Raw genomic sequence first — 24,446 nt, 5'->3', positions numbered from 1 at the left:
GAGCTCCTCCGCGCCCGCCTCGCACCACCACATATCCTGCGCCCCGAATCGAACCCCGAGCCCACAAAAGTGCCCAGGAGGACATCAGGAGCGCGTAGGGGGAATCCGGAGGACTGGGGGCCCCTGTATCTGTCCCCACTGAACTTTCGGCGGAGAGCGAGGCACCTGGGGAAGCGAGCTCCCAAAATGGCGGCCGCCGTCCCGGCCTGAAACGACTGGTGGCGGAGCCCGGGAGGTGACGAGGAGCCCTGGGACGCTGGGGTGGCTGGCCGTTTGCCGGCGGGGACCCCCTGACAGCCATCAGAGGTGAGGGGCACTGGCTGGCACCTTCGCAAGTGGGACCGGAGGACGAGAGACGGCCGGTTTGCCTGACCCTAAGATGGCGCCGCCCGAGAGCCTGTGACTGCCTTGGCGGCCGTTTGTGGAGCCCCTGGGACCTTGTGGGGCACTGGGTCCGCCCTCCTGGTGGTGGAATCGCCGCGGAGCCCACACCGCCGGCGGACTCGTGGCGCTCGGACGGCGACAGTGAGGAGAGCAGGGGAGGAGGCACTGGCTACCCGCCCCCATGAGGTACCGGATCTGAAGGCGGGAAGGGGCGCCTACCTGGTCAGAGACGCCCGTGTACAGTGCGCCGCATCGGGACTGGTGCTTGCAGGCACGAACTCAACCTGAGACTCCCGGGCGAAGGGGGCCTCGCCAGGCGACCAGACCCAGAGCGCTGGTGCCCCACGACCCTGGTGGAGCGGGACCTGGCCCTTGGGCTGCTTCTCGATCAAGACCCCGCGTGGCGCGGGCCCAGAGATACGCGAAAGCGACGGGCCTGCAACGGAACTGGTGCGGAGAGTGGGAGCGCCGGCGGCCGCCGCAGGGGCACACGAAGCTAGCTGCCCACCAGCATGGTACGAGGTGGCAGGAAGAAGGGCTTCGAAGCCCTGAAGCTGGATGACTCGGGACACCTCGTAGAAGACGACCCACCGGGGCCGGGGGCGGGGAGCTCGACCCACCCGCGGGACCCCTCCCTGGGGGACATCATGCAGGCGATTGTGGCGTCGCGGGAAGCTCTCGAAAAGCGCATAGATACCATCGGATCGGACCTGACCCTACTGAAGGATGACCATAGGAAGCTAAAGGAGCGGGTGGCGACCTCGGAGGTCACCCTGAAAAGTCTGCCTGGGGACGTAGCGGCGCTAAAGACAACACTGGCAGAGATGGCGCAGAAGGTACGAGTGCTGGAGCTCCGAGCTGAGGACAGTGAAGGGCGCTCTCGGCGCAATAACTCCGCCTCGTGGGGGTCCCCGAAAAAGTGGAGGGGCAGGACGCGGTCTCCTACCTGGAGGGCTGGCTGCGGTCTGAGGTGGCCCCAGAAGGACTTTCACCGTTCTTTGCCATTGAACGAGCACACAGAGTCCCTGCACGCCCCCCCAAGCCGGGGGGGCCGCCGCGTCCGATTGTCCTGCGTCTCCTGCACTTTAGAGACAGAGACCATATACTGCGGAAGGTGAGGGACATCCCGGACCTGAGAATCGACAACAGCAGGGTCATGGTCTTCCCGGACTTCACCAGGGATGTGCAAAAACAACGGGCCTCCTTCCTGGCGGTCAAGCGGAAACTGAGATCGCTGCAGCTGCCCTACGCTATGCTGTTCCCGGCGCGGCTGCGGGTGGTCGCTGGGGAGCGCACCCACTTTTTCCTAACACCACAGGAGGCTTGGAGCTGGTTGGATGCCAGGGGGGAGCCGGGCACGGATCCCACGCCGCAGACCCCACCCAGAAGACGCTCCACGGAAACAACGCCGATGCGACGATCTGGCTCCCCATCGGGATGGCAGCAGGAACGAGCCAAGGCGGTGCAGGCAGTGGTGGCCATCAGCCAGGGAGACGCCAGCCCCTCCAGTAGCGCATCGGAGCAGTCGAAGACCAGTGCTCCCAGCCCTGGCTCCAGCAGTGGGCACGAGCTATCAGAGACAGACCTGCCGGTGGTGACTCCCCAAACAGCGGATGGTATCCTTGGCTGATCTGGATCGTGGGACACTGGCCGCATATGTAAGGTACTGGGGTATGGAGGGGGGCCGCTTCCGGACGCTATGCAGTGAGGTGCGGATACCCCCCGGGACTTATCACTGAGATCTTGGGGGAGGGGAGAGTCGGGGGACCTCTCCTGAGTGTTGTTGGGGGAGGTGGGGCGGGGGCGGGGGGCTTCGGGCCTGTCTGGGGCCGGCATCACTGCCACTCCAGCCCTATTCTGTAGTGATACGCTTTTGACACTTGAGCTTGGATGGGGTTTCCACGTTGGTTGTCTGTCCTGGGGTGTGGGAGTTGGGGTAGTTTGGTTACGCAAGTTGGGGGGGGACGAGGGTGGGACCTGGGCGTGCTGGGGGGGCCGCTGAGAGGGCGAATAGGACACAGTGGACTCTACCATGGGATCCGACTTAGGCTACAAATGTCTCACATGGAACGTAAGGGGGATGCACTCGATGCATAGGCGACACAAGATCCACTCCTATCTGGTCAGGCGGGGCATACACATCGCCTTCCTTCAGGAAACGCATCTGCTAGCTAAGGAAGGGAAGGCACTGCAGCGACGCTGGAGGGGGCAGGTCTATCACACTGGCTACTCTGCTTATGGTAGGGGGGTGGCCATTTGGATACGGGCGGGGGTACCCTTTCAGTGTACACAACAGGTAATTGACCCGGAGGGGAGATACATAATGGTGCGAGGCAAGCTGGATGGGGGGGACCTTAACCTGGGTTGCTTATACGCCCCGAATGTGGACCAGCCTGCATTTCTCTCTCTACTGTCCAATAAACTAGCCCCGTTCTTAGTGGAACCCTTGCTCCTGGGCGGCGACTTTAACAGTGTGGCTGACGTTGCCCTGGACAGATCTCACCCCCCCTACCGAATGCACCAGCTGGTAGACTTGCACTCGCGCGCTCCGCCTGGAAACGCCAGTGGGGACTGGTCGACTCCTGGAGGGCTAACCACCCGTCGGACAGGGACTACTCGTTCTTCTCCGCTCTCCATGAGTTGCACGTCCGCATAGATGCCTTCCTGTGCTCCCAGGACGTGCACGCAGAAGTGTGCCACAGTGAGTATCTCACGCGCTCGATCTCTGACCATAATCCGCTTCTCGTGCGGATGCGCAGGTCGCAAATCCGCCCGAGGATCCCGGCTTGGAAACTCCGCCCTGAGGCACTAGACGATCAGCTCTTCCGTACCACAATTGCCTCGGGCATCGAAGCTCACTTCCAGGTGAACGCGTGCACGGCGGGCTCGGCTGCGACGGAATGGGACGCCTTCAAATCTGTGATACGGGGCCAGTGCATTGCGACGTCATCGGGGGTGCGGAGAACGTTACTGGAGGAAATTGAGAAAGAGGACAGGACGCTGCGGGGGCTGGAGAGGGCAAGGCCTGAACAGCCGGACACCCACGAGGCCCTGCTGGAGGCGCGAGAGGCGGTGGCGGCGACGGTGGAGCGCCTCCGGTACTTTGACTACAAGGCCTACCTCACGCGAGCGCACTCGGAACGCGACAAGTCAGGAGCTCTTCTGGCCTGGCTGGCCAATCCGGCTCGTCGGAGCTCGGTCATCCTTGAGCTCAGGGACCATGCGGGGGCGGCGCAATTTGATCAACAGGGGATCAACGCGTTGTTCTACGACTACTACACGGAACTCTACCGCAGCAGGGTCCTCCCTTCGCTGGAGGAATTCCAGGCCTTTATGGTGGGTCTTGACCTGCCGGTACTGGAAGAGGAGGACGCGCAGCGGCTCGGGGACAAGATCGAGGAGAGAGAGGTGCGGGTCGCCATCAAGAGCATGGCGAGGAACAAGACGCCGGGCACCGACGGATTCCCTACGGAATTCTATCTCACCTACGCGGATCTCCTTGCGCCCCGGCTGACGTGGCTGTACAACGAGTCGAAGCGGCTGGGTTGTCTTCCTGCGACCACGAGGGAGGCTCTGATCGTCCCCCTGCTGAAGCCGGGCAAGCAACCGTGGGACAGAACAGCGTACCGCCCACTGTCCATGCTCAACCTGGACTACAAGATTTTAAGCAAGATCTTGGCGACGCGATTGCTCCCCCACATGCCCATGCTGGTTCACGCGGACCAGTCGGGTTTCATCCCGGCCCGCAATACGGCGCTTAATGTGCGGCGACTCCTACATGTACTGGAGGCTGACACCTATGACGGCGACGAGGCAGTGGTGTTTGCTGTCGATATGGAGAAGGCCTTTGACAGCCTGGAATGGCCTTATCTCTTCCACGTTCTGCGCACGCTGGGCCTCGGCGAAGGCTTCGTAAATTGGACGATGCTGCTCTACCAGAACGCGACGGCGAGAGTCAGAACTGGGAGGGTTATCTCTGAGATGTGCAGGGTGGGCAGGGGCACCCGCCAGGGATGTCCTCTCTCCCCCCTGCTGTTTGCCCTGGCTGTCGAACCCCTTGCAGCGCGAACCCGGCTGGGCCAGGCGTATCAGGGCCTGGACGTCTATGGACAGGTACACCACATCGCATTATATGCAGATGATCTGCTGATGTTCCTGGCGAACTCGGCGGACTCCCTGTGTGGAGCTAAGACCCTCCTGCAATCGCTGAGCAGAGTATCGGGCCTCCGAGTGAACTGGGCGAAGTCCCACCTATTCCCAGCCCGCCCACGGAGAGCATGCCCTCAAACTACGGAGGGCGTGACGTGGGAAGAGAGGAGCCTGCGATACCTTGGCACCTCGATCTTCCATGACACGGCTGATATCCTTGAGGGAAATATCGGATCGGCGATCAGGCACACTAAAGGGAACTTTGACTTTTGGAGCACGCTCCCATTGTCACTCATGGGGAGAGTGGCGCTACTCAAGATGGTGACCTTACCGCGGCTGCTTTACTTCTTCGGGACCCTCCCGATCTGGATCCCGGCGAGCTACTTTCGGCGTCTGAGATCGATGGTTATCCGCTTTCTGTGGGGGGCGGGCAGGCACAGGGTGGCGCATGCCACACTTCTCCGCCCTCGGGCGGATGGAGGACTGGCAGTGCCGGACTACGAGCTCTACTACCTGGCGGCGCAACTGCAATGGCTAACACAGTGGGTAGCAAGAGCCAGAAAAGGGGAGGACGGATCAGGAGAACCGGCGGGCCCGGTCCAGGTGTTGTCCCGGATTGTCCTGGGACTTCCGATGGGAGATTTCCACCTTACTCAGGAGTTTGCGACGGCCCGAAAATGCTGGAACAGATATCGCCGAAGGAGCGGTATTACGGTTCCGTACGCACCTGAGATCCCACTTAAACTCTGCGGGGCACTTCCGCACGGGGGCTCGTGGCGCGGGCTAGACGGTTGGGACCAGCAAGGGCTGTCATCCATGGGCGACCTGTACGAAAACGGGGCGATGTTGCCCTTCGACCTCCTGAAGGACCGCTTTGAGCTGGCGGGAGGGGACTTCCTCCTTCACGCTGCATTAACGGCGGCGATCCGCAAACACTGGAGGGCGGGCATGTTGGAGCCACCGCTGTCCCTGGGCTGCCAGTACGTCGTGATGATGGCGGGGACGGTCAAGGCTGTCACGTGCCTATATCGACGCATGGTCTCGGAGTCCGTCGCTCCACTGCTGGCCTTGAAGGCGAAATGGGAGGCTGACTTGGCGACTGAGATCCCCGAGGAGGCATGGAATGGCATACTGGAAGGGGCCCGAAACGGGACGCGCAACGCGAGGTTCCAGCTGGTGCACTTTTATGTCCTACACAGGGCCTACCGGACCCCTGACAAACTACATAAATACTTCCCGGCCCACTCGGCGTCCTGCCCACGTTGCCCGGCGGATCTCGCCGATTTCCAACACATGTTCTGGTCCTGTCCTGAGCTGGGGTCCTTTTGGAGGGAGGTAGTGGAGGTTCTGAGGGAGGTAACAGAGAGGGACCTGCAACTCACCATGGCATACTGCATACTACACTGGTTCCCACGCACATCAAAAAACAAGGTTACTATCAAGTTTCTGGATTTGGGGCTCCTCCTGGCGAAACGGGCCATTACGTCCCAATGGAAGGCGACCAGGGGCCCCACGGTAGAGCGCTGGAAGGCTGAACTACATAAATGGGCCCGGTGTGAGGGTGAGCTTCGTCTGCAGGCCGCGCTCAGGTCAGGCAATGACATGGCACTGGAGAGGGCCAGGGCATGGGAGGGGCTGGTCCTGGATCTCACGCTCCTGGACATGGAAGAGGAGGACACCCTGGTGCATAGTCCGGCTCCGGCGGTGCGCCCGCCTGACGGGGGGATGACTTAGGCCCACTCTGCTGATCCCCTATTTGCATTCCAATGTGGTGACTTACGAATAGTTGCTGATAAATCCTGGTGCTCTGCTTCGGATCTGGTCAAGTTGGGAGGGTTGAGAACTCGGTTCGGTGGTACTCTGGCACGCCTGGGTGGGTGGGGGGTCTGGGCGGGGTGGGGGACGGTTCTGGGTGGTTCTGGGCGAGGGTAGAGGGGTAGGCGGGGATGGGAGTGTTGAGGGGGGAGGGGGGATGGATGTTCAGTAAGGGTAAAAAGCGACTCTTGGTTCAACTGGACTTGGGGCGCGGAAGAGGGAGCGTGAGGACCGAAAAGCAGCTCTGCCATTTCCCAACCACTTGGTATTTATGGACCGATACAGAATGCTCCAGCGCAGTTTTTTCCCCCATGGTATTGCCGCTCAACCTCTGGGGTGTGAGCTGAATGGCTGTGTGATACGGGGGTGGGGGAGTTGCGCTTCAATTGAGCGCCAAGGGAAATGGCTCGAATATACTGTATGCATTCATGACATTGCTGCAATAAAAAGATATTTACAAAAAAAAAAATCAAGGGAGTCCATGGCTAGGGTCAGGGGGCATTCAAGAGAGCGTGCAGCTACCAAGCCACCTAGCGATGAACGTTTGGTCTGCAGGGGGTCTAAGGAGAGTCTTTTCTTGGTCAATGCAATCTCATGGGCTAAGACAGAGCTCCGGCTCTGATTAAGAATTGATCCAAAGTCCCAACAACGCTTCCCCCAGTCAACGCCGATCTGCCTTTTACCTCACAAGTGGACATTCTGGCAGGGGACAAAAAGAAGGTAAAAAGTGCAAAGTACAAGATTCCCAGGTAATTATTAACCTAGATGTAACAGGGATGATAGAACAACTAACCAGGACGGCCACAGTGGTTAGAGAGGGGGCCCAGCACGGCCTTTTCCTGTCTCTAATGGGCTCAAACGGGCCCGCCCTTGGCCCGGGCTTCGCGTGCACGCGTCCCGCGATGCGGAGTCCCTGTTGCACTTTTCAGCACCTCCTGGCACGATGATGCGGTGTGTGGCGTGCAGCGCCGCAAAGGATGGCGGGGTTAGTGGTCCACAGGCGGGGCGAGGCAAGATGCAGGCTCTAGCCCCCAGCGACGGCATCCCAGAAGGTAAGTGGTGGCTCGCACAAGGCTATTGCCGGGTGAAAATTACGGGCTCCTGCATTGCCGGGGCCCTGTCCCCCTTTTCAGTGCCTCCTGGCACGATGATGCTGTGCGCCGCGTGCAGCACCGCAAAGGATGGCGGGATTAGTAGTCCACGGGCGAGGCAAGATGCTAGCTCTAGCCCCCAGCGACGGCGTCCCAGCAGGTAAGTGGCGGCACGCAGAAGGCTATTGCCTGGTGAAAATCACGGGTCAAATAATAATAATAATAATGTCCAAGTGTATGATGAACAAACATGTAGCATGTGTAGTAATGGTGTGTCACTATGCCATCCTTACAGGTCGACCCACATCAGAAGCAGGAAATTTGGCTGACCATTGTCCGGGCTGTGAGATCTATATACGCCACTGCTAGAAGAGGTGGCAGGACCTCCGTGGCTGGACCCGGAGGATTGCAAGAGTCCAGCTGAAACTGTCACCTCCTCGCAAAAGGGGTGGATGACGGACCCTGACCCCCCACATGATCCGGATACTGACGGTGGTCTTCCCTGACCTGGATGGGCAGTTGAAGGCCAGAAAGCAGCAAGGAGGAGGTGAGATTGTGCCATTTTGCTGAACCATTACTGACATGCATGTTGAACTCCCTCAGCCTGGTAACACCCACACAGATTGTCTGTCTGCTGATACAACACTTATGTGGCAAAACTGTAATGATGCCCCATTATCATCTGATGCCCAGGTGTGTCCCTTTCGGTCTGTGATATGTGTCACTTAGGTCCTGTATATTTTCTGTAGTCCAAGGTTAATGTGAACAACACCATATACAACAGGTGCATTAAGTTGACCATCATGAGTGAGGTAATTGTATGACATGTGTCAGCACATTGATTCAAATATGACCTGTACTCTGTGTGGTACATGAATAAATGTTTGAAATGCTGATCTGGGTCAACACAGGTTTGTGAGAAATTTACTACATACCCGTGCAGCAGGTGAGACCAATGTTGATGCCTCAAACAAATGAAATGGATAAGCGTTCAAAAAGCATAGTCACCTGCCTAGTGCTCCTGGTAATCCTATGTTTCACATGGACAAAGGACAGGTATGCCAACTCAGGCCATCTGAGACACTGTCACATCTTATTTTTGTGTGTCAGACAAACCTTTGTAAAAGGGGGTAGGAGCACACGGTCTTCATGTCTCAGCGTCATTACCTCTGGGTAGCTTGGTAGTAGTAGTGCCTCATTTTCAGTTCATTACAAAGTTCGTAGTAATAATAGGCTATTGCCTTAATTTGTTATCGCGTATCCCTAGACACGTGTTTCTGGATTCCTCCGTCATCAGTAGAAAAAAAGTTGTAGGTTGCTGGACATGCTGCTGCTTACTTTTCACAGGCATAATTCCACTCAGGGCATCCAGGCGCTCCCAAGCTCGTCAGCTCAGGCGGCTCAAAGGAGCCAATTTAAACAGTAAAAGGGGGTAGGAGCACACTGTCTTCACGTCTCAGCTTCATTACCTCTGGGCAGCTTGGTAGCTGTAGTGCCTCATTTTCACTTCACTACAAAGTTCGTTGTGATAATTGGCTAATGCCTTAATTTGTTATCGCGTATCCCTAGACACGTGTTTCGGGATTCCTCCGTCATCAGTAGGGAAAAAGTCGTAGGTTGCTGGACATGCTGCCGCTTAATTTTCACAGGCATAATTCCACTCAGGGCATGCAGGCGCTCCCAAGCTCGTCAGCTCAGGCGGCTTAAGGGAGCCAATTTAAACAGTAAAAGGGGGTAGGAGCACACTGTCTTCACGTCTCACGTCATTACCTCTGGGCAGCTTGGTAGCTGTAGTGCCTCCTTTCCAGTTCACTACAAAGTTCGTAGTAATAATAGGCTAATGCCTTAATTTGTTATCGCGTATCCCTAGACACGTGTTTCGGGATTCCTCCGTCATCAGTAGGGAAAAAGTCGTAGGTTGCTGGACATGCTGCCGCTTAATTTTCACAGGCATAATTCCACTCAGCATTACCAGCAACCCTAGATGATTTTTCTTTGCTCTCTAATACGGCTGCTCTCTACTGAAGACGGGCTCAACCCAGAAACATGTGGCTAGAGATATACAGCAATGTCTGCACCAACTTTGGTGAAACACTCCAGCTAATTTTGAAGTGAGTTTGAACTGTGTACTGCATTTACCAGGATGCAAAGGGGCGAACTGTGCTGGGACTGTGAGGCAGTGTGCTCCCAACCCCCATTCTGTTCAAAAGGCTGCCTTGAGCCAGCAAGTTGACGAGCTTTGGAGATGCACCCGTGTGCCTATGAGTGGTACTGTGACCTGAGAGAAACTTGGCAGCCTTTCCAGCAACCTCAAATGATTTTTCTTTGCTTTCTAATACTGCTGCTCTCTACTGAAGACGGGCTCAACCCAGAAACACGTGTCTAGAGATATACAGCAATGTCTGCACCAACTTTGGTGAAACACTCCAGCTAATTTTGAAGTAAGTTTGAACTGTGTACTGCATTTACCAGGATGCAAAGGGGCGAACTGTGCTGGGACTGTGAGGCAGTGTGCTCCCAACCCCCATTCTGTTCAAAAGGCTCCCTTGAGCCAACAAGTTGACGAGCTTTGGAGATGCACCCGTGTGCCTGTGAGTGGTACTGTGACCTGAGAGAAACTTGGCAGCATTTCCAGCAACCCCAGATGATTTTTCTTTGCTCTCTAATACTGCTGCTCTCTACTAAAGACGAGCTCAACCCATAAACATGTGTCTAGAGATATACAGCAATGTCTGCACCAACTTTGGTGAAACACTCCAGCTAATTTTGAAGTAAGTTTGACCTGTGTACTGCATTTACCAGGATGCAAAAAGGGGAACTGTGCTGGGACTGTGAGGCAGTGTGCTCCCAACCCCCATTCTGTTCAAAAGGCTCCCTTGAGGCAACAAGTTGACGAGCTTTGGAGATGCACCCGTGTGCCTGTGAGTGGTACTGTGACCTGAGAGAAACTTGGCAGCATTTCCAGCAACCCCAGATGATTTTTCTTTGTTCTCTAATACTGCTGCTCTCTACTAAAGATGGGCTCAACCCAGAAACACGTGTCTAGAGATATAGAGCAATATCTGCACCAACTTTGGTGAAATGCCCCAGCTAATTTTGAAGTGAGTTTGAACTGTGTACTGCATTTACCAGGATGCAAAGGGGCGAACTGTGCTGTGACTGTGAGGCAGTGTGCTCCCAACCCCCATTCTGTTCAAAAGGCTCCCTTGAGCCAACAAGTTGACGAGCTTTGGAGATGCACCTGTGTTCCTGTGAATTGTACTGTGACCTGAGAGAAACTTGGCAGCATTTCCAGCAACCCCAGATAATTTTACTTTGCTCTCTAATACTGCTGCTCTCTACTGAAGACGGGCTCAACCCAGAAACACGTGTCTAGAGATATACAGCAATGTCCGCACCAACTTTGGTGAAACACTCCAGCTAATTTTGAAGTAAGTTTGGCCTGTGTACTGCATTTACTAGGATGCAAAGAGGCGAACTGTGCTGGGACTGTGAGGCAGTGTGCTCCCAACCTCCATTCTGTTCAAAAGGCTGCCTTGAGCCAGCAAGTTGAGGAGCTTTGGAGATGCACCCGTGTGCCTGTGAGTGGTACTGTGACCTGAGAGAAACTTGGCAGCATTTCCAGCAACCCCAGATGATTTTTCTTTGCTCTCTAATACTGCTACTCTCTACTGAAGACGGGCTCAACCCAGAAACACGTTTCTAGAGATATACAGCAATGTCTGCACCAACTTCGGTGAAACACTCCAGCTAATTTTGAAGTAAGTTTGAACTGTGTACTTCATTTACCAGGATGCAAAGGGGCGAACTGTGCTGGGACTGTGAGGCAGTGTGCTCCCAACCCCCATTCTGTTCAAAAGGCTCCCTTGAGGCAACAAGTTGACGAGCTTTGGAGATGCACCTGTGTGCCTGTGAGTGGTACTGTGACCTGAGAGAAACTTGGCAGCATTTCCAGCAACCCCAGAAGATTTTTCTTTGTTCTCTAATACTGCTGCTCTCTACTGAAGACGGGCTTAACCCAGAAACACGTGTCTAGAGATATACAGCAATTTCTGCACCAACTGTGGTGAAATACTCCAGCTAATTTTGAAGTAAGTTTGAACTGTGTACTGCATTTACCAGGATGCAAAGAGGCGAACTGTGCTGGGACTGTGAGGCAGTTTGCTCCCAACCCCCATTCTATTGAAATTCATGTGTCTGACTCCGTGACAGTGTGTTCAGGCCTAACTTTTAAAATTTCACATGTGGCAAATGTATTAAATATGGACAGACATCTAGGGCCAGATGTAGGTGGCCATTTACTGGCCGGTAACGGCCGATTTCGGCCGTTACCGACCGGTAAAAGCAAATTGAGATGTAGGGCCCTGTATTTTACAGAATCGGTAAATTTACCGATCGGTAAATTTACCGATTCTGTAAAATACCGAATCGGTATTGTATCAGATTCGGTAACATTGATATGTAGGTGGGACTCTTCTGAGTCCCACAAGCATTACAGAATCGGTATTTTACCATCAAATTCTATTTGATGGTAAAATACCGATTCCGGTGTGCATGCACATGTGTGCATGCACACCTGTGCCATATGACAGGCAGACCTGCCCTTAGGGCAGGTATGCCTGCCACATGGCACCCGAACCTTTTTTGGGGGTGCTAGAGGGTGTCAAAGTGACACCCCCTGCACCCTTGTCAAAATCGGTATTTAAGCCCATAGGAATGAATGGAGCATTACCGGTCGGTATTTACCGAATCGGTAAATACCGATTTTTACCGATTCGGTAAAAGGGAACATCTGGATTCCCTACATACCCACCCCTCACATTTACCGATTGTTAATTACCGAATCGGTAAAATTCGGTAATTTTCGGTAATTAACAATCGGTAAATGTTACTTACCTACATCTGGCCCCTAATGTATGGACTTTGCCTCAGATACACAGGACAAAACATGTGTGTGTCACCCCTTGGCTCTGCATAATGGTAGCTTCAACATAGATGTGTTTGCTGCATTATTTTGTTCTTGGGAGCTGGCAAAATGTTCATGTATACAGATTTGTTAATTCATATACTCCAATGCCTCAGTAGAACAATGTGAGCTTGTCAAAGTGTTTCAATTGTGTGTAGCACATAGGGGAAATGTATACTTGACCACTAGAGATGTTGCTTTAACAGTGAATACATGAGTGTGACATGGTGCTGACTGTAAAGTCGGGATTCCCTGCCACTGTAACAAGAGTCAGTACAGACTGTTTAGCCAGACAGGCCAGTGGTATAGTATGCCACATGAAAAATTGTGAAGATGCAGTATTTGTACTTGTCTGTTGTCCTGCATGCAGACCATTATAGCATTGACGTTCAAGACATAAGCCCTCATGGTGACTGGGGATGGAAGTATGCTCATCATGCCAACTTATGAATTTGTCCATCCCATTTGCTGTGCCCATTCCTGACTCCCTTGCATGAGATGGGATATGTTTGTAATGACACATGACACTCAGGAGAATCACTGATCAGACAATAGGCAAAATAGTGCGCTGTTGGCCATGTATTTAGGGAAATTTTAAATACATCTAACAGATGGTTCCATTGCCATCATGTGTTTGGGGACCATGGTTCACTGGCAGACTGACAAGTGCCATGTTCACATATGTCTAATGAATATAAAAAGTGGCATTAACATTATACAAGAGCTTGCTCTGTGATGTGTTGTGATAGAACTCATGTGTCAAGTCTATGCAGATGACTGATGTGAATCTGTTCCTCCTTGTTCACAGCATCATCTACGGCTAATGGAGGAGACAGTTCTACGGACCAAAAGGAAGCAGCTAGCCAGATTGGGTCCACTGTGGAAGAGGAGGGACCCAGTGGCACGGAGAGTGAGCAGAGCCACACTGAGGGACGCTCAGAAACATTCACATCAGCTGAGGACCATTCCAGCTTCAGTGATGACTCCCTTGTGGTGGTGTATTTTACCAGAGCAGAGGCCACAACAACAGAATCTGTCCCCGCTATTACCACCATCTCCACCCTCACAGCTGCTCCCATTCCAAAGGTCCGTGGACCCTCCCGTGATGGGGCGCATCTCTCCTTTGGTCCAGGCACTGCACCCCCTGCATCTGTCACCCCTGCTGCCCTGAGTGTGGAGTCTGTTGACTTGCTCAAACAGATACATGTGGGGCAGTCATCCATGCTGAGTGTCCTCCATGCACACATCAGTCTATTGACACAATTGGTGTTATACATGGAGGGCATGTCAGCACACATGTCTGCTTTACAGCAGACTAACCAGTCCATGGCCTCCTCACTGACAGCAGTAGTGTCCCTCCTACAACAGTACCTCACCCCTCCTACCTCTGCTCCATCCACAGTCCACACTAACCTACCTGACCAAAGCACACTCCCACAGGCAGATGCACACACCCCAACAGACACAAGCAGCACACAGCAACCTAAAACAAAATCCAAACAAACATGCACGCACACTCAGGGGACTGACATCAAACACACCCATCCACAACCACTCTGCATTCCACAGCTACTTCTTCCTCCAAAACCCCTACCCATGACTCTCTTGCAACCCCGCTTCCCAGAGGATCTTCCTCTGTGACCTGGCCTCTTCCCCATTGTATCATCAGACCAGACTCGCAAGGGGAAGAGGAGATCACCACACACAGAGGAGATCCACCACTGCACTCGCAACCCTCCCCTAAGAGTAGGAACACTGGGGCCCCCATCCATATATCCCCCAGGACAAAGGAAAGCAAACCCTTATCACCATCCCACACTTCCACCACAAAATCTACATCTTCCAGAACCCAGGCCACCCCTCCCAAAGTTCACCCCTGACAAGCCATCCCAGGTTCACCCACACATCATTACACCATCCCCAAGATGATAAGGCCCTCCCCCTACCACAAGCACTTCCACTCACACAACACCACACCCTCAGACAGTTCCAGACACTGCAGTGGAGACCCTGGCCCCCCAATCTGACCTGTCCACTGCAGTGGAGCCACCACCCCCTTAATCCGACATGCCCACGCAGTGGAGCCACAACCTCCTCAATCCCACATGTCCACTACAGTGGAGCCACAACCCCCTCAATCCCACATGTCCACTGCTATTGCTACAGACATTCCAGTAACCCCCATCCCTCCCATAACCCATTCTGGTACACCCTAATTCTGTCCCTGTGGTGCCTGGACTGCCCCTAAAGATGCCCCTCCAAGGGGAGATGTCCGCTAGTTATGTCAGTGCATGCAAGCAATGGATAACGACTCATCGTGTTTACCCCCTGAAGAACTCAATAACATGGACTGGCCATTGGCTTTATTGTTCTTCATGATTTTTCATTTTTAAATGCAAATGCTGAATAAAGCTTTTGTTGATTTGCATTTCATGTATATAATGTTGCTGATGAGTGTACTGAAATTGCTGTTGAAATCTTTTTTAGTGACAATAATGATATGGTGATGTGATGGACTCCATGTGGTCCATGGTATATGTTTCCTATTTCAGTATGTATCGGAGTCATCATTTACTGCAATTGCAGGTTGTCAGGATCCACATTGTTTTGGACAAGGAGTGTGACATTCTTTTCACGAACTCCCATCTTTGGCTTACACTTTTGCACATATGTCGTGCTGACATTTGTACACATTGTAAATATTTTAACGGTACGACTATCCCCAATGGACATGCAGAATAGTGCATTGATGATGAACAAGTCATCTGTCTCATCAGTGCAACTTGGTAAACAGGGATTCTGACTACGCGCAGATGACTTTGGAGAAACACCTGTACACAGGCTGATGGGACCAAAGTATTCTGTGTGTTGTAATTGTTGGATCGATGTCCGAGTACCATTCTGACATGGTAGACCCCTGCCAAAACCAAGCTTGAAACAGCTGATCTTTCACAGTAGTGAAATCACTTCATGGCAGTGTGTTAATCTGTGACATTTTCTGAGCCCATGTTGTGTGTCATGTGAGCATGACTCTCTGTAGTCTAAGCCCTTTTTCTACCAAGACTGTAGTCCCAGCTGATGTTTCTGTTTGGAAAGCTTGCTGTGTAGCCCAGTGCTTTGTCAACCTATTTGGCTTTGAGTGTCCAGGATGTGGTTGCATGGGTAAAATTGAGTCATTTTAGTGTCATCCCTGGTTAGGGTTGAGATAAGGGCCTGCATTGTGGGCAAACTTACATTTGACATATATTTGATTTCTGAGTTCCATTTGTGCTAACAACATCGGTGTGTTTTTGATATGTCTTCTGTTTTTGTTAGTTTGGCACTTGTATGTGTATATGACTGCTCACACTCAGCAGATTCTACCCTTCCCTTTTGTCTGATGGCAACATGTCTTATTTGCAGGCCTCCTTGAGAGTTTCATTGTTCTGGGACAGTGTTAAATTTGCCAATGTGTCTGATACATTTCATTTTAAGCACATATACTTCATCCTAAACAGTGAGACCAATTTCAGCATGTGTAATGACTAGCTATGTGTATTGTGTTTGTAAAACACAGATCCCACCATCACCCCTGGTATAGTCATGGGTGCATGTGTGTGCAATGTCACAAGTCAAAGTAGGCTTAGCTGATGCACATTGCTGCTGATCAAGGTGTGTGCTGTTTAGACTGGCCAAATGTGACTTTTCCCTTGGCAAGACCCCTACCTACATTGTGGCCTTACATTACAGGCCATGCCCTGTGAGTAATGTTTGGGTATGTGTGACGACAGTTGTTCTGGCAAGACATGTGACAGCGTGGAAGAGTGAGTGTGCTCCGAAGTATGGGCCACATCCTAATTTATCATCACAGAAGGTCAGCAGACAGGATACAGTCACCACACTGTAGTAACCTTGAGGGTACTGCGGAAGAGAGTCAGTCTCTTGATGTATTGTTTGTTGTTCCACCAAGCTTGTTCCAAATGTGACTGTTGTGAACCCGATCATCAAACAATGCCTGATTGCCCACATTCAGTAACACAGTTCTTGAGATACTTCTGGATTATACTCAACACACATATGTCTCAGTGGAGTTCAGCCCATCATTGTGGAGAAGTGCGGCTCAATGATTAGAGCGGCAGACCCTGATGCAGAGGTCTAGCCTGGGACCAGGGTTCAATTCCTCGCCTTGGCAGGTCTTGGGCTCAAAAATTCCACGGACCTGATAATTCTCGCCTCGGTGTCTATTCCAATCATGGAGTCCCACTCTGCAACTCTGGGCAATAGCTTGCTTCATCTCCACAACGGCCCCCACAACGCTAAGGATGCCTGGCCTCCACCTTGGGGGTGCCCAGGAGTGGACGCCTCACAGGGAAAGCCAGGATGGGTTCCACAGTGGTATTCGTACAAGCGCCTTGAGACCCTTGCGGTGAGTAGTGCGCTATACAAGTATCAATTTTTTATTTTTTTTATTGTTTGTGTTGGCCGAGCCTAGAGACACTTCCACACACACACACATGTTGTGTTTGTTCTGCAGTGTGTGGCTGGCTGGTTGTCTTAGTGCATCTTCGCCCATAGATTTCTACTGGCTTTGAGGGGCATTGAGTGGATGTTTGTTAGACTTTTTTTATCCATTGGCCCTGGGACTCCTACATCTTCAGTCTGCACATCCATCATGTTTTTTAAATCGCCATTGCTGCCACAGGGGGGGACAGGATCTCATCAAAAATGTGGTTTCCGATGGAATCCTTTGTATTTGTGTCTGTTTGTTAACAAATGTGTGTTTAAGCATTTTGATGGTCACTTCTTACATTGTCCAATTGAACATTGGTGGCAGTGTTTGGCCCCAAAGGCAATGATTGGCTGCACATGGCTGAGAGTATTTTTAAATGCAAAAACAACAGGTGATGGACCGAATGTGGATCAATGTCACACACTCAACCCATTCCAAAGATCTGGGCTCAAATCCATCGTTTTTTTGCACTCCACACCACCCTGGGTTAGACAATGGCGATATGCAAATCAGCTCTGACCCTGTGCCCCATGGGAACAGTCCAGTCCGAACTACAAAAGCCATGTCCTTCCCAGAACGGAATCAAGCATCCGAGGACCGGACCGGTTTCGAGGTAACACCTCTCATCAGCCCGGCTAGCTTGACTCCAGTGGTGTGGAGTGCCTGGGACCCACGTCTGGGCATCCCCAGCGCACTTAGGGCGGAATATGCAAAAACAACAGGTGATGGACCGAATGTGGATCAATGTCACACACTCAACCCATTCCAAAGATCTGGGCTCAAATCCATCGTTTTTTTGCACTCCACACCACCCTGGGTTAGACAATGGCGATATGCAAATCAGCTCTGACCCTGTGCCCCATGGGAACAGTCCAGTCCGAACTACAAAAGCCATGTCCTTCCCAGAACGGAATCAAGCATCCGAGGACCGGACCGGTTTCGAGGTAACACCTCTCATCAGCCCGGCTAGCTTGACTCCAGTGGTGTGGAGTGCCTGGGACCCACGTCTGGGCATCCCCAGCGCACTTAGGGCGGAATATGCAAAAACAACAGGTGATGGACCGAATGTGGATCAATGTCACACACTCAACCCATTCCAAAGATCTGGGCTCAAATCCATCGTTTTTTTGCACTCCACACCACCCTGGGTTAGACAATGGCGATATGCAAATCAGCTCTGACCCTGTGCCCCATGGGAACAGTCCAGTCCGAACTACAAAAGCCATGTCCTTCCCAGAACGGAATCAAGCATCCGAGGACCGGACCGGTTTCGAGGTAACACCTCTCATCAGCCCGCTAGAATGTGGATCAATGTCACACACTCAACCCATTCCAAAGATCTGGGCTCAAATCCATCGAGAGTATTTTTAAAAGCACAACCATGTTTGCCTCAACAGATATGTTTTTGTTTGGCACACAACCACTACTTTGTCACTATATTGCTTGTGGTTTTAGGCCCAAAAAACATACATGTTTGATTGAACATGCTGGGGGTTTGAACCTCACACTCACCTTTTGGTCACTACAGTGATGGGGGGGGTTATACCCCTTATCCCCTATGTGCTTGAACATATTGGGAGTTTGAACCCCACACTCACCTTTTGGTCACTACAGTGATGGGGGGGGGGCTATACCCCATATCCCCTATGTGCTTGAACATCTTGGGGGTTTGAAACCCACACTCACCTTTTGGAAACTACAGTGATGGGGGTATGTCTAATTTTTTTCAATATGTGTTACTTTTGCAGCCAGTTTACACACTTGGCATGAAAGTAGTAGGGGTGTTCGGCTTCCAGCCCCTATAGGGTGGACAATACTGGGAGTGATGGACACATACCCCCATTGGGTGGACAGTGCTGGTAGGGATAGACATCCACCCCCTATGGGGTAGGTAATGTGGGAGGGATACACATCCACCCCTATGGGGTGGACATTGCTGGTGGGGATAGACATCCACCCCCTATGGGGTGGACAGTGCTGGTAGGGATAGACATTCACCGCCTATGGTGGACAATACCGGTAGGGGTAGACACCCACCTCCTATGGGGTGGACAGTGCTGGTAGGGATAGACATTCACCCCCTATGGTGGACAATGCCGTTGGGGTAGACACCCACCCCCTATGGGGTGGACAATGCTGGTAGGGATACACATCCACCCTTTATGGGGTGGAGAGTGCTGATAGGGATATACACCCACCTCCTATGGGGTGGACAGTGCTGGTATGGATAGACATCCACCCCCTATGGGGTGGACAATGCTGGTGGGGATAGACATCCACCCCCTATGGGGTGGACAATGCTGGTTGGGATACACATCCACCCCCTATGTGGTGGACAATGCTGGTAGTGATGGGCATCCACCCCCTCTGGGGTGGACAATGCTGGTTAGGGTACACATCCACCCCCTATGGGGTAGACATTGCTGGTAGGCATAGACATCCACCCCCTATGGGGTGGGCAATACTGGTAGGGATAGACAACCACACCCTATGGGGTGGGGTGGGCAAGGCTAGTAGGGATATACACCCACCCCCTATGTGGTCGACAATGCTTCAAAGGATAGACACCCATCCCCTATGGGGTGTACAATGCTGGTTGGGATACACACCCTCCCCCTATGGGGTGGACATTGCTGGTGGGGATAGACATCTACCCCCAATGGGTTGGGTAATGCTGGTAGGGATAGACATCTACCCCCTATGGGGTGGGCAATGCTGGTAGGGATACACACCTACCCCCTATGGGGTGGACAATGCTGGTAGGAATAGACATCCACCCCTTTGGGATGGACAGTGCTGGGTGGGATAGACATCCACCCCCTATGGGGTGGACAGTGCTGGTCGGGATAGACATCCACCGGCTATGAGGTAGACAATGCTGGTAGGGATACACATCCACCCCTATGGGGTGGAGAGTGCTGGTAGGGATATACACCCACCCCCTCTGGGGTGGACAATAATGGTGGGGATAGACATCCACCACCTATGGGGTGGACAATACTTGTTGGGATACACCTCCACCCCCTATGTGGTGGACAATGCTGGTAAGGATAGACATCCGCCCCCTTTGGGGTGGACTATGCTGGTTGGGATACACATCCATCCATTATGGGATGGACATTTCTGGTAGGCATATACATCCACCCCCTATGGGGTGGGCAATGCTGGTAGGGATGCCCACCCACCCCCTATGGGGTAGACAATGCTGGTAGGAATAAACATCCACGCCTATGGGTGAACAGTGCTGGGTGGGATAGACATCCACCCCTATGGGGTGGACAATGCTGGTGGGGATAGACATCCATCCCCTATGGAGTGGTCAATGCTGGTAAGGATACACATCCACCCCCTATGTGGTGGACATTGCTGGTAGGCATAGACATCCAGCCCCTATGGGGTGGGCAATGCTGGTAGGGATAGACAACCACACCCTATGGGGTGGGCAATGCTGGTAGGGATAGACAACCACACCCTATGAGGTGGGCAATGCTGGTAGGGATAAACACCCACCCCCTATGTGGTGGACAATGCTACAAGGGATAGACACCCACCCCCTATGGGGTAGACAATGCTGGTTGGGATACACACCCACCCCCTATGGGGTGGACATTGCTGGTAGGGATAGACATCTACCCCCAATGGGGTGGTTGATGCTGGTAGGGATAGACATCTACCCCCTACGGGGGGCAATGCTGGCAGGAATAGACATCCACCCCCTATGGGGTGGACAGTGCTGGTGGAGATAGACATCCATCCCCTATGAGGTGGACAATGCTGGTAGGGATACACATCCACCCCCAATGGGATGGACAGTGCTGTTAGGGATATGCACCCACACCCTATGGGGTGGACAGTGCTGTATGGATAGATATCCACCTCCTATGGGGTGGACAATGCTGGTGGGGATAGACATCCACCCCCTATGGGTTGGACAATGCTGGTTGGGATACACATACCCCCCTATGTGGTTCACAATGCTGCTAAGGATAGACATCCACCCCCTATGGGGTGACAATGCTGGTTGGGATACACATCCACCCCCTATGGGACGGACATTACTTGTAGGCATAGGCATCCACCCCCTATGGGGTGGGCAATGCCGGTCGGGATAGACAACCACCCCCTATGGGGTGGGCAATGCTGGTAGGGATACACACCCACCCCCTATGTGGTGGACAATGCTTCTAGGGATAAACACCCACCCCCTATGTGGTGGGCAATGCTAGTTGGGATACACACCCACCCTCTATGGGGTGGACATTGCTGGTAGGGATCAACATCTACCCCCCAATGGGGTGGGCAATGCTGGTAGGGATAGACATCTACCCCCTATGAGGTGGGTGGGAAATGCTGGTAGGGATACACATCCACCCCCTATGGGGTGGACAATGCTGGTAGGAATAGACATCCACCCCTTTGGGGTGGACAGTGCTGGGTGGGATAGACATCCACCCCCTATGGGGTTGTCAATGCTGGTAGGGCTACACCCCGTATGGGGTGGACAGTGTTGGGGATAGGCATTCACCCCCTATGGGGTAGGCAATGCTGGTAGGGATAGACATCCACCCCCTATGAGGTGGGCAATGCTGGTAGGGATACACACCCACCCCTTATGGGGTAGAAAATGCTGGTAGGGATAGACATCCACCCCCTATGGGGTGGGCAATGCTGGTAGAAATAGACACCAACCCCCTAAGGGGTGGGCAATGCTGTTAGGGATACACATCCACCCCCTATGGGGTGGACAATGCTGGTAGGCATAGACATCCAGCCCCTATGGGGTGGGCAATGCTGGTAGGCATAGACAACCACACCCTATGGGGTGGGCAATGCTTGTAAGGATATACACCCACCCCCTATGTGGTGGACAATGCTTCAAGGGATAGACACCCACCCCCTATGGGGTAGACAATGCTGGTTGGGATACACACCCACCCCTATGGAGTGGGCAATGCTGGTAGGGATAGACAACCACACCCTATGGGGTGGGCAATGCTGGTAGGGATAGACAACCACACCCTATGGGGTGGGCAATGATGGTAGGGATATACACCCACCCCCTATGTGGTGCATAATGCTTCAAGGGATAGACACCCACGCCCTATGGAGTAGACAATGCTGGTTGGGATACACACCCACACCCTATGGGGTGGACATTGTTGGTAGGGATAGACATCTACCCCCAATGGGGTGGGTAATGTTGGTAGGGATAGACATCTACCCCCTATGGGGTGGGCAATGCTGGTAGGGATAGACAACCACACCCTATGGGGTGGGCAATGCTGGTAGGGATAAACACCCACCCCCTATGTGGTGGACAATGCTTCAAGGGATAAACACCCACCCCCTATGGGGTAGACAATGCTGGTTGGGATACAAACCCACCCCCTATGGGGTGGACATTGCTGGTAGGGATCGACATCTACCCCCCAATGGGGTGGGCAATGCTGGTAGGGATAGACATCCATCTACCCCCTATGGGGTGGGAAATGCTGGTAGGGATACACACCTACCCCCTATGGGGTGGACAATGCTGGTAGGAATAGACATCCACCCCTTTGGAGTTGACAGTGCTGGGTGGGATAGACATCCACCCCCTATGGGGTTGGCAATGCTGGTAGGGCTACACCCCCTATGGGGTGGACAGTGTTGGTGGGGATAGGCATTCACCCCCTATGGGGTGGGCATTGCTGGTAGGGATAGACATCCACCCCCTATGGGGTAGGCAATGCAGGTAGGGATAGACATCCGCCCCCTATGAGGTGGGCAATTCTGGTAGGGATACACACCCACCCCTTATGGGGTAGAAAATGCTGATAGGGATATACATCCACCCCCTATGGGGTGGGCAATGCTGGTAGAAATAGACACCAACCCTCTAAGGGGTGGGCAATGCTGTTAGGGATACACATCCACCCCCTATGGGGTGGACATTGCTGGTAGGGATAGACAACCACACCCTATGGGGTGGGCAATGCTGGTAGGGATAGAAAACCACACCCTATTGGGTGGGTAATGCTTGTAAGGATATACATCCACCCCCTATGTGGTGGACAATGTTTCAAGGGATAGATACCCACCCCCTATGGGGTAGACAATGCTGGTTGGGGTATACACCCACCCCCTATGGTGTGGGCAATGCTGGTAGGGATAGACAACCACACCCTATGGGGTGAGCAATTTAGGTAGGGATAGACAACCACGCCCTATGTGGTGGGCAATGCTGGTAGGGATATACACCCACCCCCTATTTGGGGGACAATGCTTCAAGGGATAGACACCCACCCCCCTATGGGGTAGACAATGCTGGTTCGGATACACACCCACACCCTATGGGGTGGACATTGCTGGTAGGGATAGACATCTACCCCCACTGGGGTGGGTAATGCTGGTAGGGATAGACATCTACCCCCTATGGGGTGGGCAATGCTGGTAGGGATAGATAACCACACCCTATGGGGTGGGCAAATCCGGTAGGGATAAACACCCACCCCCTATGTGGTGGACAATGCTTCAAGGGATAGACACCCACCCCCTATGGAGTAGACAATGCTGGTTGGGATACACACCCACCCCCTATGGGGTGGACATTGCTGGTAGGGATCAACATCTACCCCCCAATGGGGTGGGCAATGCTGGTAGGGATAGACATCTACCCCCTATGGGGTGGGAAATGTTGGTAGGGATACACACCCACTCCCTATGGGGTGGACAATGCTGGTAGGAATAGACATCCACCCCTTTGGGGTGGACAGTGCTGGGTCGGATAGACATCCACCCCCTATGGGGTTGGCAATGCTGGTAGGGCTACACCCTCTATGGGGTGGACAGTGTTGGTGGGGATAGACATCCACCCCCTATGGGGTAGGCAATGCTGGTAGGGATAGACATCCACCACCATTAGATGTGGGCAATGCCGGTAGGGATACACACCCACCCCTTATGGTGTAGAAAATGCTGGTAGGGATAGACATCCACCCCCTATGGGGTGGGCAATGCTGGTAGGGATAGACATCCACCCCCTATGGGGTAGGCAATGCTGGTAGGGATAGACATCCACCACCATTAGATGTGGGCAATGCCGGTAGGGATACACACCCACCCCTTATGGTGTAGAAAATGCTGGTAGGGATAGACATCCACCCCCTATGGGGTGGGCAATGCTGGTAGAAATAGACACCAACCCCCTAAGGGGTGGGCAATGCTGTTAGGGATACACATCCACCCCCTATGGGGTGGACATTGCTGGTAGGCATAGACATCCAGCCCCTATGGGGTGGGCAATGCTGGTAGGAATAGACAACCACACCCTATGGGGCGGGCAATGCTGGTAGGGATAGACAACCACACCCTATGGGGTGGGCAATGCTTGTAAGGATATACACCCACCCCCTATGTGGTGGACAATGATTCAAGGGATAGACATCCACCCCCTATGGGGTAGACAATGCTGGTTGGGATACACACCCACCCCCTATGGGGTGGGCAATGCTGATAGGGATAGACAACCACACCCTATGGGGTGGGCAATGCTGGTAGGGATAGACAACCA

At 53.1% G+C, this 24,446-nt stretch overlaps 1 pseudogene; it reads left to right on the top strand.

Annotated features, from left to right (window-relative positions):
* Window positions 1–896: 896 nt before the first annotated feature.
* Window positions 897–24,446, top strand: part of LOC147685402 (uncharacterized) — a 53,893-nt pseudogene continuing 30,343 nt past the window's right edge.

The sequence above is a fragment of the Lissotriton vulgaris genome, chromosome 10, assembly GCF_964263255.1.
Source record: "Lissotriton vulgaris chromosome 10, aLisVul1.2, whole genome shotgun sequence".
Lineage (NCBI taxonomy): Eukaryota > Metazoa > Chordata > Amphibia > Caudata > Salamandridae > Lissotriton > Lissotriton vulgaris.
The sequence above is the reverse complement of the archived record's forward strand: the minus strand, read 5'-3'. Positions and strand labels throughout refer to the sequence as shown.